The sequence below is a fragment of the Contarinia nasturtii genome, unplaced genomic scaffold (genome assembly GCF_009176525.2).
Source record: "Contarinia nasturtii isolate CC-2019 unplaced genomic scaffold, AAFC_CNas_1.1 Cnas_scaffold_350, whole genome shotgun sequence".
In the NCBI taxonomy this organism is placed as follows: domain Eukaryota; kingdom Metazoa; phylum Arthropoda; class Insecta; order Diptera; family Cecidomyiidae; genus Contarinia; species Contarinia nasturtii.
Genome location: NW_022197705.1, coordinates 4240169 through 4259978, shown reverse-complemented (window position 1 = coordinate 4259978; position 19810 = coordinate 4240169). Strand labels below are relative to the sequence as shown.

The following is a 19810-nucleotide window of genomic DNA, read 5'->3' as shown; positions in this document are numbered from 1 at the left end:
CTCCATCGGATCACATGAATCCATTGTAATGCGCACATTGTTATATGGGGCCACTCACTCAAAGCGTGTTGATTTTAAATTCATTTTCATTTGTTTGGATTTGTCTCTTGAGTTATTTTTCATTCCGTTGACCATTTTATGTGTACACATTCAAATATAATGGAAGCAAAATGCTAGAGTTCATTATTCGATACATGCACAGAAAGTGGAAGAACGAGAAAGTGAGTCTTGTTTATCCTCGATCCAGAAAAAAGCAAAACATCCGAACTGTTCACAAGCACTTTCTAAGAACAGAGTATCGCATGAATTTAAATCCACTTGAACGAATTTCCACTCCGATATTTTCAAGTGGAACTTGTTTAGACTCTTGCTCTAGCTTTCTCTACACTTTGCACTCTCTACCTTCCATTTTTTTTTTTTTTTTGTCACAACCACGCAAACTTTTTTCGCATTCTATTATTCGGTACATTCTTTCGTGATTTTTTTCTTCTACTGATTTTCATGTCCTCTACAAATAAAACATCATTTCCATCGTTTGGTGAGCTAACCGAACTGGTACATAACGCAATATAAATCTATCATGATGTAAATTTATGAATTTTCCAACGATATGAACCACTTATTTTTATGTGTGACGTAAAAAAGCTGACTACATTTTTTCCATGCACCGCAATCAACCGATTTTATGGATCATTTTTGACAGGTGAACGAGTCCGTTAAATGAGGATAAAATCACAAATATGATGGATGAGAATGAAAATCGACATTGAAAAGATTTTCTATTTAAATCTGAATTACGTTTCGAATACAACCAATCTGATTTATTTTTTTATGAATAATCGAAACCATGTTATCAAATTTAATACAAGACAGCAAACGTTGCTTACATTGCTCTCTTAATGTTTACATTTCGTGCTCATGCCATTGTATTCAAATTAGTTCAGTTTGTTTATTTATTTTTTTTTGTTCGCCGAAGAGAGAGAAACGGAATTCAGGAAATGTAAATAAAAATATTAAAACTTTTTTTTCTGATGCCCTTCGTACAATGTGGACAAATCCGAATAAAAAATTCACGGCAAATGTGTATATGGGCAAAGTGGAGATTTGGCAAGTTATTTCGTTTTTGTCGCAACTCTGGAAAAGAACACATAATTCGGGCTTGAGTAAATAGAACGCTCAACGTAGTTATATACCTTCAACCCCAAATTTAATAACACACACATTTTTTTGTTTCTTCTTTCATTTCACCATCGAATACCAAAACCACTGAATGATGCAGAGGTATTTCTGTGTTCATGTCGATGACATAAACACCGCTATAAAAAGCTGAAATTAAAAAAAATTGGCGAATTTCCGAAAAGAAATTCCATAAAAATTGGGAAAAAAATGCTCACAAACGAATAAATGATTTTGTACGATTGAAGCAAAGGAATGCAAATAACACTGAAAATGAATCAAGTTATTCTTGTCTGTCTGATCCGCATTGTTGGGATGGTAATTTCCATACACTCAGAGACCGCTTCATCTGTGCAATTTTTGTTTTCCGACGAGCTTTTGCCATTTTTTATATCAAATTGGTTAAACAAAGAGCATAGAGCAGAATAAATTCCATACTATCAAATCGCAGCTCAGTGGCAATGTGCACCGGAACATGCATATAAAATGTATGTAAAGTATTCACGTGTAGAAAAATGTAAACAATGCCATTGTAGATTTTGATTTACCGTCTATCACTCATGAAGTTGTGTGTAGGTTAGAGTGGAAAAAATGATACAGCCCGAAAAAAGATGAAGCGAGCAAAAAATCTGGACAGTGAAGAATGTTATATGTTTATGGCCGTACTTTCAATTTATTATTTGCTCTCTCTCTCTTTCGTTCTGGCTGGTTTTTCTGGTTAAATTTGGTAAATTAAAAAAAAACACATACACCGAATGGAAACAATTGGCTAAAATGTATACGCTGAATAAAAAATTCATCGACTGCGACTGGGGAACAACTGGGAGAATAAAAAAAAAGTTAAATTGTATTTCGTGTGCCACGTATTCTTTAGATGTCTTTAATCATTTTGTTCGTTGGTGCGCACGAAATTCGAATATCGTTTTGTGAAAGGACTCGTGCTCACCGAGACAGTGAGAGACTCACGTTTTGATTTTTAGTATTTTGTTGAAGCGCTGCACTGATGTAAAGAACAAAAAAATCACCGTAATTCTTTAGTTTATGTATATTGGCGGACAATGTTCAGAGCTCAAGTATATAATGTTCATGAGCATAAGGCGAATCACATTGAATGAGTAAACATGTTGATTTGAATAGTGTTACTGTCCTTCATTTCACCTCAAGCAATATTAAAGTTCGAATAAAGCATTCATCACGCTTACGATTTTCAATGCAAGACCATTCATTCTTGATGCAACTTTTGAAATTGTGAGTGAATGGTAAGCACTTTACGATTGTATGCTGTTTTCCTGTCAGACCTTTCTTCCTCTTTCACACAATCTTATTGTACGTGTGTGTTTGTGTTCAATATTTTACTTGTCTAGCACTCTCGTGCATTCAAATAGATGTTGTCCAAGTTTTTGCTCGGAAACTTGGAAAGTTTTTCAAAGTGAAAACTGCGTCAAGAAGTCGATAAAAAAAAACTTTTCTTTATACTATATATAACATGAAAAGTGAAATAATTTTATCAATTTAAAGAGAATGAAAAAGCAACCATTTTCTGGATTTTAAGCATCAAATAAAATGAACATGTTTTGCGTGTATATCGGTTACATTTTGGATCGATAAAAGTTGAACTGAAAATACCATCATTTCAATCCACTTCATTCCCGTTTCACCTACCGCCATGTTTACAGTATGAAACAATATACCATTTTCATTTGAACGCCATCGAATAAAATTCAGAAGATATTGCAAAGGGAAAACGCTAAAAATGTGCGGATACAACTACGAAGCTTGAGCACAGGCATGGTGAATTCATTACCTGTTTGTTTTTTATGACCGACAATTTATATTTTACCAAGTTTACGGGGTTTTGTTTTCTCGAATATAAGTGGATTTACGCATTTCAAGTTTGCCAGCACAGAGAATGGCCGCTTTTCTTTTCCACATAGTCTTGTGGTGAAACACATTATGATTTAGTAATAAACGTCTATTGAGCAATAATAAACATACAAAAACAACCGTTTTCGAGAAGAAGAAAAATAAGAATATGTATAAATGAAATATAAGGGAGGAAAAAAGCACAACAAATAAACTTACATCAAATTATCCGATGGTGTGGTGTGTATTGAGCAACCGCTGTAATTTCCTTCGATTTGGAATGTCCGCTCGCTTATGGCTCCTGTAAATTATAAAGAAAAATGGACAAAATATATTATTAAGCTTAATTTATATTTGATTTTTATATTGTTTTGCAGTTACAAGCCGCCGCCGACGCCCGCTGCCATCGTTGTAATAAATGGAAAACCGAATAACCGCACATTATGAACATACACGGTAAATTATTTAGTTTGGAAAAGAAAATAAATGATTTTCTCGTTCATTGCTTTTTTTCTCTCGTCTGCAACGAATTACTGAATTTTTGAGTCATAACGGAAACATCAACTTCCGAACGAAGCGGTCATTTACAGCAATAACGATGAATGAAAACACGTTGCAAATGTGTATCGCATGTTTCAAGATTAAAACTATATTAAGTCGCATTTTGGCTGTACGTTCCAAGCCATACACAAAGCACTCTTCCACAAACGGTCATTCGTTCAATGTTACACAAAACAAAATGATCGATTCTTTTTCATTTTGATACGGTACGATTTGATGTGTGTATGCGTGGTATCAAAAAATAATATCTTCTCTTAGAAATCGATATAAAAAAAAATGGAAGTCATACAAACAAAAGCTTATCATTTTCGCATTTTATGTTCGCATTGGGGTCTAAATCCAAAGGTATTTCTTTATCAAATTCCAATGCGCTTTAATTCACGTGAAAAAATGTGTATGGATGGTCTAAATGATTGTCTATCTGGCATTCAACGGATGAATATTTCTTCCTTTTGTTCGGCCATCGAATCAGGTAAAATGTGAAAGCGATCCATTTCAATGGCGATGGCAAAGTGAATGCAGGACAGGAAATCCAAAGAGGAAGATAGAGAGAGTGTGTAGAAAAAACAATCAGTGGCTATAAATATTTATGGTGATCAAAATCCATTCAACTACATCATAGATGAATGGCAAATGCCTTAATACAATTGCGCGTATTCAATATATGTCGAATGTGTGTGTGTGTGTGTGAGCATCAAGCATGCACTACAATTCAATTGGAATCCAATCGATAACATTCTCGCATATTATGTTATTGTATTTGATTATTCTCATTCCCGTATCGGTTCAGAAGAACATTTGCCGTTTGAGCACGCATCATCCTTTCCGATTGAATCTCTGGCTGGCTGGCTGGTGTTTGTGTGAGAAGAGTGTGAGAGAGAGCTCGCTCGTTGCTGTTGTTATCATTTTGAGAGATTTTTGTACCGTGCTGTGCTTACTGTTGGCTCTCAGGGAATCATTTGACTGGCGGCTCGACATTTCGCGTTGCCAAATCGAAATCGAAAGGTAATCAGCGCATATAATGTGTGTTTTATGTACGCCGACTGCTCTCGGCACACTCAGATATCTTTTCAATGAAAATCTTCCGATCGCATGTTTGTTTTGCGCGATGAATTTTCTATAGACAGATTCTCTTTCTCTCTCGACCGTTCTTTTTTTTATTCGCCTGTCTTTACATCACAAACATATCCATTATACAGTCGTTAGTATTGTGCTCCTGTGTGTGTGTAATAACAGTGGCAGTCATCGAATCTCTTTTTTTCTCATTGCTCGTTCATCTCATTCGTTGGTGCGCCTATTGTGCTGTTTGCAAGATTGAAGTGAGCTCAAAAACGCATATGTGCGAGAGAATATAAACGACGATAAACGGCGTGCAGCAAATCAAATCCAAACATTGTTATTCACTCTTCTTTACATTTCGACGGCACATTTCAAGCGACGCTCAAAATTCTATTCAATGGAATATACTATAGATCGGAAAATCCCAAATGCCAAAACATTTTTCGGGCCCTTTCTCTCGATACAACAAAATATTGGATATCCCAACAAGAAAATCGAATAAATCAAGCAGCTAAACGAAATTCAACCGACTACTGAATATATACAGAAACAGAGAGAGAAAGAGAAAGGAGTGCGCGAATGCTTTCAAGCCGAAAAAAGAATCACAAAGAGAGGGAGAAAGAGAGAGAGAATGAGCCAGAATCACAATACACAAAGAACAATCGGCAAAAGTAAAACAAATAAAAGTGACGACGGCAAAACCGAAAACCTAATGAAACTAAATCAATATATATATATTGTCGATGTGTCGAGTATGAGGCGGCAATATATTCATGTGGATTAAAATAATATTTGTGTTTTCTTTCGGCTTTTGGACTCAACGCTCACTTTCATGTCGATTGCTGTTGCATTTTTGCCCGTATATTCGTTCTCGTTTTTGCTGAAGAGCCATCATTTTTGTTTCGTTTTCTCTCTCTCGTTTTTGCTTGTTGGCACGTTGTTTCAATTGAGAAAGAGGAATGCAACAAAAACACGTAAAAAAATACACTCCCTGAATCTGTGAACCATGAAAGAATAAAGTGAATTTTTCTTCTGCATGATTTGAAAAACGAGGCCTTTGTTTTTCTTACGGACTACTGAATCGCTGCCTTTTTTGCCAATCTTATTTCGATCTACGCAGAAAAAAATCGAACTTTTATTCAATAAAATCGAATCAAGCGAAACGAAAAAAAAAAGAATAAAAAAACGTTGGAAAACAATTTGCAAGCTTTATTTTGGGGAAAAAACCGTCCATTGTCTACTTGCAAATAATTTAATTTAGAATATTTCAATGGCATTTTATTTGCATTTCAATGGAATGAATGGATTGATGCAGTTTTAAAATTAAATTGCATTTAACAAATTACTCGGCAAAATATTTTATTTTTCGTCGCATACCCGGTTTGTTTGTTCGTCATTTTGTTTAAATGAGCAAATTATTTACTTTATACATTTTGAAAAACGGCTCCGATAATTGTGTGTATATGCGCATATTTGTGCACTGATATTTACTCAATACACTAAATGGCTCACTCAATTTATTCAATTGATGTTTAAATTCTAGCATTTTCAAACTTTCGGGTAAATTATATTTCCGGCCAAGCGAACGTTCATTTTCAGAATGCACTTTTAATTAAATTGAATAAATTCAAATTGGCCAAAGTAAACACTTATCGAATCGATTGAATCAATTGTATGGAATGCAAACACAACGCACCGCCGACTCGAAATGGCATTGTTACCATTCGAAATTGGTTGAATAACATTTAATACAATTATTCAACCAATAACAATCTTTCTCTGTCTTCAGTTATTATTAAAAGCATATAATTAATGGGGTTGAATGGTATACATAGACGATGGTCTATAGCTCGATTGAATTCTTCTTGAACATTCTAGCCAATATCTATAATCGTTCATACACCATCTCTAATGCAAAATATTCGTGATTAATAATTGGTAGATTAGTGTCAACATCATTTCTACATCATCGATAAACAAAATAAATTTTATGCTAAATAACAAACAAATTAATTTACATAATTTTGGCTAATTTCCGTATTTCGATTAAATGCATGAATTTAGAACTGAAATACAAGCATTATGGATGCAACGAGTGCATTGCACATAGATCGATATTTCAATATTATGCAATAATTGAATTAAATCGCATTTTCCTCCAACATATCAAACACCTAAATTCCGTCTATGGAATTTCAAACTGAACATTTTTGCCAGCAAAATATCTAGACCATTTCGGAATTTTCATGTTTGTGAGCGCACATGAATGATAGAAAGCACATTTTGCACGATGATTCTGTGTATCCAATCACAATGTCCCATCCAATTTGATAATCATAAGACACATGACGAAAAAATTATTGTGATTATTACCAAACACGCATAAATCATGATATAAGCGTCGAGACGCTTCATTTTTTTGAAAATAATGCCAATCACAAGATGGATTAAGAAACGTTGTTGACGTTCTATCGTTTGGTATTATTGATTGCTATAATTTGTCTGCTTGTGCCAAAATCTTTGGCTGATTGCCGATTTCCAAATTCTCTTTGTTCTCTTTCCCTAAATCCCCAAACACTCTCCCTCACCCACCCTTCTCTCTGTCACTTTACTACATTTCAAATCACAACTGGCGTAAAAAAAATGTATAGGCGATGTTCGAAAAACGACATAAAAGCCCACGTAGCGAAACTTGCGTGTCAAGGTATTTAATTAGAAATTATGTCGGCGCTAGCAATATGTATGTCGACCGCCGGAGTTGACAGCCCAATCAAAACATTTCAATCTCATATTTTATGTTTCGTTCTTATTTTGCCATCGTGTTTAATAAACGTGACCAAATGCGATTCGTAGACAAAAGAAATCGAGAGTGTGAGCTTATTTTCGTGGAATTTTCATCTTTAATTCAATGAATAACAATCTCTTTCTCTGCATTTGAGCTTGTTTTGTATTTTCAAGCGTCTACAACTTGCCATGACGTTTGAAAATGCGTTTTCAAGGTATATGAAAAATCACTGTCAAACAAATAATAATAAGTATCGAGACAAATCCGCTAACTTGACGCGTACTTATTGCAATCCTGAAGCTAATGCTTTGACTCGCCACAAAAATCTATTATAATATCACCTGCTTGCACAAGAAATGGAAACTTTTGAAGATAAACGCGACTGGAAAAAAAAATTATTAATTAGTCACCCTCGAAATTTCCATTAATTCGCAATAATAAGCATGTGCCGTGTGGCGCTCTCCCCCACCACGTAATGATAAAATCCCGACGCATTCGAAGAGGAAAATTACAGTTTTCGGTATGTATAAACGGTAAAGTTTCGAAAAGCCATAATTCATAATTTATATTTTAATTTAGCGGACATTCGCTTCTCATGGTGGTTTTTTGTTGTTGCTGAAAGAAAATACACGGCCGGTACGGTACGTATATCGACTTCGTGTCATACTGTTTGTATAGGATACCAAACCATGCACATCATTCTCATCCGTCTAATTACTTTCTTATTTTTTCTTTTTTTCTTTCTTTCTTTCTTTTCGTCTTCTTTCTACTAAGATGTGTTTCAGATATACTTTTCATTTTTTTTTCTTTCTCTTTTTTGTCGATGCTTTCTTTTTGTTCTTTTGGCTTTTCCAATTTTTCTTAACATGTTGCGGTTTCTCTGGTGGCTGTTGCTACTTTGCCATGGTTTTGGAAAGGAAGCCCGTATCTGACAGATCATTAATAATTAATTTATTATGTGGACGAACAAAGCTCAACGAATCATGGGGACATAGCACACACACACACAAAACCATACAACGTGGAAAATCAACGATTTTTTTTGTTGTTGCATTGTATGTGTATATCCAATGGCTACTTCATTGTTTATTTAGTCGGTTTGCGCGGCTATTAGTCTTTTGGCCGATATATCATTTTCATCTGGTCGTACGTCTCCATCTCTTTGTATTGCTCTTGGGTTTTTATTTCGATACCGGTTTCGGTAGAGACTTTTATCCCGCTCTTCTGGTGCTCATTGTTTCTTGTCATAATTATCTTCGCCTTCGGTTTCACTGTGGTTGCTTTATCGGCATTTAAGCTTTGCCATGTGAAAACCGAGAACGGTCTGGGGGAGAGAAAAAAACCGAGCAAAAAAAAAGACGCCACAAAATAAAAAATGACTGAAGCTATATTAATGAAATAGCGTCCGTAATTTAGATGAAATATCAAGAATTCAACCGCAAGCAAATATGATATCATCGAACTCTAGTTTTATGGTAATTAATTTGGCAGTAACCTTTTCAATTGTTTTCTGTCAAAATAAATTGTGATCTGAAAAATGCCGTCTCATCTTTCACTTGAAAATACAGAATAACTCTTAATAAAAAAAGACAAATGATACGCAAAAAAAGACAACATTCTTCAGGGTAGAAGAATCTTTTTGTGTGAATGAAAGTCACTTTCACTTGAAACCTTCATTAAAGAATGTGAAATTCTTTTCATTTTGGTCAATTATTTTTTCAATTTTTTATGAAAAATTCGTCTTTTTCCTCCGATTTTTTTTTTTGTCGAAAAAATGTTGTCATTTAAGGACGAAAGAATGTTATTTTAACAGATTCGAAATGACAATGACTCAATAGACTTTCAATTTTCACCATTTGATCTTGAAACGAGACAGTTTGCATGTTTCAAATTGAATTTTGTTGAGAAAATTACATTCCATTTGACGAATATAGCGTGAGCGTATGTGAATGAAATTCTTTATTTCGACTCGATCAAATTGATTTGGTCGCACATTTATAGATAGCCACGAACTTCTAGACAAATGGAGTCAACGTGTGTGGGTAAAAATCGATGGTGCCAACCGAATTGGATAAAGTAGAAAAGCGCATACAAAAAGAAAGAGAAAGTTCAAGAACGAAGCAATTGAGCGGGTTAAAGTGAAACGAGTAAAAATGAGATAGAAAAGTATGAAAAAAAAACCACCAAACAAATGCTAACTTTGTAACTCAAACTAACCTAAATCAAGCAAAACATCTTCACTTATGTACATTTGAAAAGGGTGATTGGTTAAGACTAGTCCAGTGTCTATCCATTGACTTGTATGGTTCGGGGGGTGTGAGTGTGTACGAGTATGAGCGAGAGAGGTAGAAAACGCATAAGTTGGATCTATATATTTAGATAAAAGTTACAAAGTGAACGCACGTCGTTCACTATGCCGACGACGACGCGGCACGAGTTAAGTGCACATGTTAAGTGAATGGCAATAGACTGAATGTATGAAGTGATATGGTCGTTTTTTCTGTGTACATTTATGTGTGGGTATGTGTGAACAACTATTTAAACATCGTCTTCGACACACAAACTTTTGGCCCGAAATCTAATGGGTCGTTTTTCTACTTCGTCCGTCTTTTTTACAACGCTACGACTTATGTATGTTTGGCTCCTTTTTTCCGGCTGGCTATTTGACTAATCTACACATTCGCCATTTCGTGAATGGAAAACTGACTTATTTTCCCATTAGACGCACACACATTAAGCAGGGAAACGGTCCGATTCTATTTTGTGTATTGCGTCGGCCAAAGTCATTCAAATTGTATTGCTGGGGTATATATATATGTGTTTGTATACAATCGACCGTGAATGCCTAATAGTAATCGAATCGATTTGTTTGAAGCCTTCTTATCGGTGATTCTATTATTACATCGATATCAAACGTGCTTTACTTTTTTTTATTCCGATTGTAGCCTCTTGAATACTTTATTTCCGACTGAATTTGCAATGTTTGATCAAATGGAACGAATATTGCATAAAGAAAAAAAAAGACATGGAAAATACCGGAAATGGGAGATAGAAACCGACGCCCATTGACATTTTTCATTAACATTTTGATATTGGATGACATCTTTAACATGAATTGGATAGTAAATCAACGTACAGTCAATGAGACGAGCATAGATGAAATGAATGCGTATGTCTCACAAACCCATTGCATTGCATAAGCACATACATTTTCATGTGGTGAATTCGAAAATATATGTATGCAAATCAGACCAGCGACAGAGTTGTTTAACATTCCACAAACTGTAATTTGAGTTTTTAACGAGTTCTCCAAGTTGAAAGTGGCTTGTTTAGATTATACACTAAAAACTCCTTTGAATAACATGATCACCTTAAAGATTTCGTATCGTTAAAAGCGATACACATCCATGTAAGAATAAACAAATAAAAGACTCAAAAAACGTAAATCATTGAAATTGATACAATTACTAGGAATATTTAAATAAACGATCATTTAGCAAAATGACTATAAAATGAATAGAAAAAAGTGCTGCACTTAAGAAAGAAAACATCTTTGTGCGAAAAAGTGGAGAGAAAAAAAAACCTTGACTGAAGAGAGTCAAATGACAATTTAGCGTTTCATAAATTTGCGGAAGCAAAACGACAAAAAGTCGTACATGCTTTGTGTCATGGATCCGTAATTTGTCTTCAAATTCACAGAAATATTTAATGATGCACATTCGTTTTGCTTTCCTCGCTAGCTTGCACTATCTCGTTCTGTTTCACTTTATGTTTCTGCCTCTGTGGGTTGGTTTATTTTTTGTGATGCTCTCGTACGTGTTCAAAATCTCATACATACATTCAACTCATTTGAGAAATACGCAAGAGATAGACGAGATGCAACGAATATTTACACATTCGATTCATGTGCTCAAATAAAATCTATTCAATATTTGCTGCAATTAGCCTGTGCTCAAATTGCTGGATTTGGCAGCGACCGAGAGCAAGAGTGAGACAGAAATTGCATTTATGCTGTGGCTGGAAATTCTTGCTAACGAAAAAGAAGCAGCACTAGTATAGTTGTAATAACAGCATCAGATGCTGTTATGCGTTGCGATTTTCTTCGTTCACTTACGAATTGCAGTAACATCAAAATGCAATAAAGACACGTTTACATAAAGCGTCTATTGAATTTAGTGCCTTGTTCTGAGTAACGAAACCAAGTCGTAATAACAGCTAGAGGCTCATGCACAATGCTTAGTGCACACACACAGTCACCGAAAATTGGTTCATCTGTTCACAGTTTTCAGAGCCATTAAAATGCTATATCGCGATCACAAGTGCACTGTTATTATTCTTTGCATTGGTTGGCCTAAGCTGAGCGTGAATAATGTCGCATTGGCTAATAATCATGCAGATCGCGAACTCAGTCGCACAGAAATTCATTAAAACCAGAGAGAGAGCATTCACAATTGAATTTTGGCGCGCGCGTGAACACACGGAGCTCCCCGGCCCGCAAAGCAAATGAAAACAATATTCAAATTCAGAGTAAAGCGATTCAACGACTAAATCCCGAGAATGGTACGTTTTATGTGCGCGAATGTTTTCCAGCGAAAACGCGAAAATTATGTTTCATATTTACACCGATGCCGATTTTGTGTGAATGCACTGAAATTTAATTGCATGCAATCAAATATGTGTGTATGTCAAACTAAAAACCCCGGCTGAAAACTTTTTGCACAAAATAGAATTTAAAATCAGCATGGAACATGTATCCCGAAACACACACACAAATGAAATTGGGCAAAAAGCGAACAACGAAACAAATCCCATTGCATACACTCTCTCACACGCATTTCGAATGTAAAGCGCTCGTAGTTATATTAATACGGAAAAAAGTGTGAGTTTTTTTTCTCTCTTTTCCTCTCTTTCAATCTCTCACTGTTAGTGAACGCAGAAAATGTTACTAGAATTGGAAGTTTTGTGCCATACATCCGAACAGAGTTGAATGGAGAAATTATGTAGTTCTAATGAAAAATAAAGCTGAAAAACAGCGAAAATTTATAATGACGACATGAATTAGCTTCTAGCATTTTTGCTAACACATGCAAAAATCATTGAAGAGCACGGAAAAATTGGAGGAAGAAGAAGAGGATATGGCATTCAGTTCTGAATGGTGAATCATTGTTGGCGGTGTTGGCGGCGACGGCGTCATGTTAGATAACAAAAAAATTTCGATCCAAAAGCACGCTACTCACCAAAACTATGCACTTTTGAACACGCACTTCGCCGTACTACATACACATATAAAAGTCTAAACAACGAGTTGCCATTGAATTTATTCAATGGAGCATTTAAAGTCGTCAGGGCACATGTTTTTGTGGTATGTATATCTATATATATTGTTTATGTATATGGAAGCGAACGTGAATTCACGAATGCATGTTGTATGTCGATGAACGTATGGAAAATATGAATGATGTAGCTGCATTTCAACTAGGTTTTTCTATGTCTACCAGTCTCGTTGTACATTTCACAGCGACGGCGTTTGCATGCTCAATTCTTTTGGTTGATGGTGTGTGGTAGTGGCGGTTGGCGATGGTAAATACACTACAATACACTTTATGCGGGAATGTAAAGACACGGATCACTTTAATATATCGAATTTAATATCAAAATGAATTTAAATTTGTGTGGGTATTATGTTTAAAATCCTTGTAGTTAAACCAAACCAAAAACACCCAGAATGAATCGAGAAATATAAATGGCGAAGGACCAAGAATATTTAACATTATCGCATTGCATCGATGTTAAACAGAAAAGAAGCAGAGAGAGAGAGAGCAAGAGCTGAGTGAATGCTGCTTAATGATAAGTGGTGTTGTAAAATTCATATATGTCAGACTTATTTGCAAACGCATGCACAGACTCTATTGTTTTATCAAACAAAAACATGCAACTGCAACGCACGAATTCATTACAAATGCAAAAGTTGTGTGCCATGGCACATACAGGCTCACTCAATCTCAACTATATCTATTGTCTCTATACCATATACCATGTATGGGACTTTTTTCCAGTTCTCTCTTCTTCAGCACATCGGTAAAATGGTATTATATCAAAACGCGAAGTGACGACTCAACAGAGTTCATACTTCCTTTCTCGGCTTACGAGTTTAACCCATTTATGCGCTAATGATGATATTATTTTGTGCATACGTAAACATTTGCCACTACATCCAATACTCTCTCCATTTGTATTGTGTGTTTGTGCCGAACGACCGACCAACCGACCGACTTGACGAAAAACGTATCGATTTCATTCCGTATTCGATGCAACGAGTGAATATCATGTTCTAACAAAAGCAAAATGTATGTGCATGGTGCATTGTGTACGAAACGATGTTTGTGCTTCGGTTACATTGGACTTCACTTAATTTATGGCTCAGTCACCTATGAAATATTTGTCGGCTGCGAGACAGCAGCGCGCAAATTCTATACGAAATTGGACATGTGAGTGTGTGTTGGTTTGGTATGTTTTTTTTCTTCTGTTGTTGCTGCTTGTCTTTTGTTTAAACGTGTCGTTGGTGATGTGAATAGTGACAGATACAAATCAGCCGCCACACAAAACGAACATTCCAACACAAAGTCATCAGTCAATGTGTGATCACTCGAATGGAATGGATCAATCGATATGTGCACAGCCTGAATGAAATGATTTTTTTTCTAAAGAAAATTGTAGATTTTTTTATGCGCTCTTCATCGGCTGAAATCGAAAACATGAATATATCACGACGAAAAGGTTAAACTACAAATTATCGTGCGCTGCGATGTTAAAGATCATCGATTCAATGGTTTTTACACAAATATTCTTTCACTCTCTCTTTCTCACTAATTTGACATGTTCACCGCGATTTTAAACAATGGCAATGGAAATGTTACGAAATACCGACGAAAAAAATGGCACAAAATCGAATAGCAACGAAAAACAACTGAACATTTTGAGTTGGCTGAGGCATGACGCAATAAATCGTTACGACCGGTCGAATTCATTGAAAGAAGCAAAAATTCTTTTTTTCGCCGTTTCTTTTTTTGTTATCCCCATTTTTATCAATGTTTAATGTAGATTTACTAATAGTCTATTTCTGAGTTGGATTTTCTCTTGCCGTGCACCGTGTTGAAAACTAATACGTCGGCAACAATAAGTAAGAACCGACAATCGAACCGAACGAATGTTCAAGAGACAAAAAACAAACTTCTTGAATGAAACGATAGCAGATAAGAAAACGGCCATAGAAAATGGGAAGGAATGAAGAACAAGAAAAGTTTCGGTGTGCGACATGAATACAAAATAATCATTTGGTATTCAGTTAAGCGAAATTCGTACGATGTGTGTGATCTATGAGTAACGAACGGTATGTTATGTGTGTGTATTCGGAAGATAGACAGAAAAGGAAAAAAAGAAGATCGAGAAGGAAGAAGAGAGAGAGAGAGAATTGTGGAAGTGAAATAATTGAAATCGAAGTGATACATCGCCGGTAGTGGAATAGCTAAAGAGACGAATTTGAAACAATTTTTATTTGTCGCCTCGAAATGGAAGAGAATCGAATACAAAAAGAATTTCAATAAAATTCCTTTTTGGTTTTCATGTTCCGATCGATATGAGCGCGACCACTTTTTGCTGCACAGTAGTGGATTTTGAGGCAAAAAAAAACCCGACACAAAGCTATAGTCTCTCTTTGCAGAGTGGCGAGTACATTATCTGAATCGGTTTTTCGCAAAACGAAGTCAAGCGAATAGTGGAAACAGCATAAATGAAAAGGAGAGAGAGAGGAAGACAAAGAGAAACAAAAACAACAGTATTGAATTGCAACACATCTCAACGCATCGATTCGAAATCGACAAACGAGCTACACGAATAGCAATGCAAAACAACGATCGAACAAATCACACACACGTTTTGTTGGTAGTATGAGGCCAAAGAGCGTGTTAAATTCACACCAAAAGAACCTCGAAGTTTTAACGATCCAATTTTGGATAAGACCATTGTTGGAATGGCTTGCTGGACGAGCGCGGTACTCGTTGCTATCAATCGACAAACACTGAGTTTCGATGCTTCAATTGAAAGAGGTGAACGATGCATGTAATACATAAATTTTGATCAACATCGTACGACCGACAGACCAACCGACCAACCGATAGACACAAACACAACGCCGGCCACATTCAAACTAGAACGAACATTTAACGTGAAGTGTACAAATTGAATGGGATCTTGCAAGTAATTCCAAGAACATTACCGCTGAAAGTTTAAAAGCAGCCTTTGAAAATTGCTCACAAAAACTGTAAAATCAATTTGTCTTGGAGTTTCCCATTGCAATTTTTTTTATCCGTTTTGCTTTCACCCCGTTCACTAAGACACCTTCTCTTCATTCTTGGTTTTTTTTCCTTCTCTTCGTATTTGGCAATTCGTTTCTGGCTTAATTAACATTTTATTCGTACAACGGCGAAAAATCATGAAAATTCACTAGCAAACGCTCACAGCGCACACTGAACGACATTAACGATTTTCCGTCTTGGTTGCTGGGTGTTGAGTGACAAGCGCGAATAGCGCCACAAACAGACAAGGTTAAGCCAACAACAAGATGGTAAAATGTTTTATGTAAATTTTAAATGTTCGATAATTACTGAGTGTTTTTCATGCTGAATTTAATATCAACGACACAAAGTACTTTATGATGCGCACTGAATGAGAAATCTACGAGCATGTATACTTTGTTGAACGGCAAAATCATGCAAATGGACGGGAAAAAAGGGGCAATAAACAGTAATAAAATGACGGATGAGTCAAATGTTAGTGTTACGCGTATATGGTAGCAATAGTTATTTTTTACAGAATGAAAATGTGAAATTTGAGACGAGAGACGACAACGATGAAATTATGCGAGAGACATAACCATCAGCGAACATTCAATATGTATATATTCCTTAAATGGAAACACGGAACATAGGCCCATTGAATCGAAAATGTGTGATGTTAGCGTAGTTAAAGTGAAAGAAATTCAATAAAAAAACGTGTAAAAACATTGATTTGAATGTGCATATTGATTGGAAGACAATTGTTTGCAATATGTGTGCTCGCCAGACGGTAAAATTAACTTCTTGTCGATTCAAACAACGAAATTAACCGAAACACACACACACTTACACAAAAAATCAAAAATAGAAATGAAATACTATATAGCCGAAATGTTCGTCGCCACTTTGAATATATGTATATCAGTAAATCGAAAAGCAACGCCCAAATCCAGAAGAAATGAAACAATGACTCATAAATCCAGTCCATACACGAAAGAATGAAATATCGTACACAAAAGGAGCTAAATACATTGTTTTTTTATGGTTTTAATGGTGGTGATGTTGTTGTTATTTTTTCGACGTGCGTTTCGAAATTATGATCATTAATATCGATTGGATATTAAAAACCGTGCCCTTCATCGACTATTTTTTTGTTTCGTTGATTGCCAAGAATCGAATAGCAAAATCATTTTGTAACTAATAGATAGACCGTTTATGATTATTCATGTCTATTTCAATCGAAATTTGTATGGCAGTCGATTTAACGTTGCACATTCAATGTTCCACGAAATGTACACAAATAGCGGAAATGTTTTCTTTCCCAATATTTCACATTTTTTCACTCAAGAAATTGTTATCACAACCAGAGGTGTGCAAATATATCAAGCCAATCGATTGTTATGGAGCTCGCGTCGAATACTGAACTGAATCAATATTTTCTTATCGCGACTTGTCAATCCACACGTAAGCGAATACATTTCTAAATATCCGAAATACAGTACGGTGGAATATTGGCGCCGAACGCCAAATACACCGTAGTCGTAACCGCATTTGAATGAAGAAGAAAAAAGATTATCCACAATGACTGAGATGAATCTGATAAAAACAAAGTACGAAAAGAACCAAATCTCCGTAAATGACTAAACATATCTGCATTTGCTTTTCAAATTGTTGCCTCCCCCTCTCTGTTCCTTTTTTTCACGTTTATACTGACTCGATTGTTTTTTTTCTTTCACGTGTATTTTATGCCGCACCGTTATTTTGCAATTACTTTGTTGTGTGGTTCACAACATGCATCACGATTAAGTATTCAGCTTTCAATGAATCCCCAAAAACAATTTTCAAACTCTCGCTCAGTAGCGCATTTTTATTTTTCCATTTGTGTTCGCTTTCAATTTTGTGGTGGAAAAAAAAGAAGAAGAAGAGAACGCCGTTTTATTCTTGCTTTCTGTGTGCGTTGTCGTTGTTACGATTTTGATTTCCACGCTCTTTACATTTACAGCTTTATACGGTTCATATTCAACGAAACATGGGAAAAAAATAACAGTAATCTGATCCTGATATAGGTTTATAAATATATACAGAATGAATTTAATTGGTACCACTACCCGAATAAACATGCAAAACCGAAAGACAACACACACACAACATAATAACACATAAAAACGGTATTAAACGCGAACGTGGTGGTAGTGGTGGGAGTCCGTTTCCATCGATATAATTCATGTACAGAAAAACACATGTACACCGTCGAAGGGAAAGTTATGCCGGGAAAAATGCCGAAGACGAAAAATGGTAGCGCATTCAAAAAGAAAATCCAACATACATGTATAATGAAAGAGAAAACGGTTCCCAAATAGAAGGTATTAGCAGATAGGGTGCTAGATCTGCTTCGGAATCGTGCTATTTTATAAAAATTGAGGCTAAAACTTACGTGCAAAAGATGAAAAGTGAATAGAGCAAATGCAATCAAAGCATGTACAAACAAATAACAAACAATTATCCACTATCCCATTTCAATGTGGATTTGTTCGTCTTTTTTTTCTCTTCCCGTTCTGATTTGGAATATACATAGATCCGGAGCTGAGATAAGTGGCAGCGATCTATACGAAGTAGTTGTGTAAATTTTATTTTTTTTATCGAAAATCGAATAAGAAGATACAAGTGTGGTGCGGCTAATACGTGCTCTTGAATCAGAAGGTCGTTGAATCGTCCCCGGCGAAATTAAATAGCAAACACTCTTGTAGAAGCATCATCAGCAGTGGCTGCGTAGAATGGGTGACGACGATAATAATGCTCTCTTTCAATTCACCCCAAAATATATTCAATTCGAAAATAGATTAATAATATGATATTTGTGCGAAAGAGGAGCACTCTATCTATATCTGCTTGTTTCGTATGTTATCTCCTTACCGAAACGATTTCCTTGTGTTTCGTTTTAGATTTACGTTTCAACATTTCTATATTTGAACCGTCGTTTGGTGTGGTGGAAAAGTTTTTCTGAGCCGATAAAATTGCGATGTGCGTGCAATATCCACGTGAAGTGGATATATTTGTTGTAACGGCGACAGCCATAGACAGTCCAAATAGACAGACACTGAAAATGCTTAATGAAAGTGAATTTTCTTGGGCGAAAGGTAACGAATCGGATATACAACCAATTCTATTTGTGAATGAAGGAAAAGAAACGGAAGGGCGAACAAATGTGAGCAAATAATCATAGATTTCAATATATTTTCTCCCGTTCACGTGTGCATGATATAAAACAGCGGCGCCGACAGAGTGGGTAAAGAAAAAGTTTGAAGAAATCCACGCACATGAATACCGAAACAGTTTGTGTTTCGAGCGCACCAACACAAAGCAGTTTTCACATGAATGATGCATGTCAACCATTTGTAAGATTTCTTATGCTACCATTTCTAATCGTATCTTCTTCATGCCTCGCAGACTTTGCATCGATTTTTTGTTGTTGTTCCCATTATTGTTGTCTTCATCGTCAAAAACGACTACTTTGAAAACGGAAATTAGAAATATGGATTTTTTCTCGTTTTCTTCATTCTTCTGTCGGCTTTGCACATTTTCTTTGGAAACAACATCGACGACTCTTTATATATTCGACTTCATAATATAGGAAACCTATATGCCCCGAAAACCAATTCGTTATGAATATTGAACAATATTAATATGCATTGCATACGCAATGTTGTCAACGTCGAAGAGCATCCACTCACTCCCACTCTTTTTTTTTTGTGAGGGATGGAAATGAGGCTGAATTCATTTGACTCACAATATTTTTCTGCCATCATTCACATATTAATATGCCGTCATATCTACGTTTTTGAAAGAACATTGTCAACTTTATACAGCTACTGAACAAGCAAAATAACATCAATCTCAAAGTAACCGACAACGATGGCTGAAAAGAATAAAAAAAAGTATACACAATTTTTCCGTAGGTATTTTAATATTGTTTATCAACCGAAAAAAGTACGATTGCAAAAATTCTCTTATGGCATTTTCCATTTTCGTTTCT

General features: G+C 35.6%; 1 protein-coding gene across 1 annotated transcript in view; it reads right to left on the bottom strand.

Annotated features, from left to right (window-relative positions):
- LOC116337968 (epithelial discoidin domain-containing receptor 1) overlaps positions 1-19810 on the bottom strand; it is a 200941-nt gene that overhangs the window by 136255 nt on the left and 44876 nt on the right. Inside the window, exon 3 of the mRNA XM_031762969.1 lies at positions 3259-3340. The gene's annotated coding sequence lies outside the window, so the exon portion shown is untranslated. The remainder of the gene's footprint in view (positions 1-3258; positions 3341-19810) is intronic.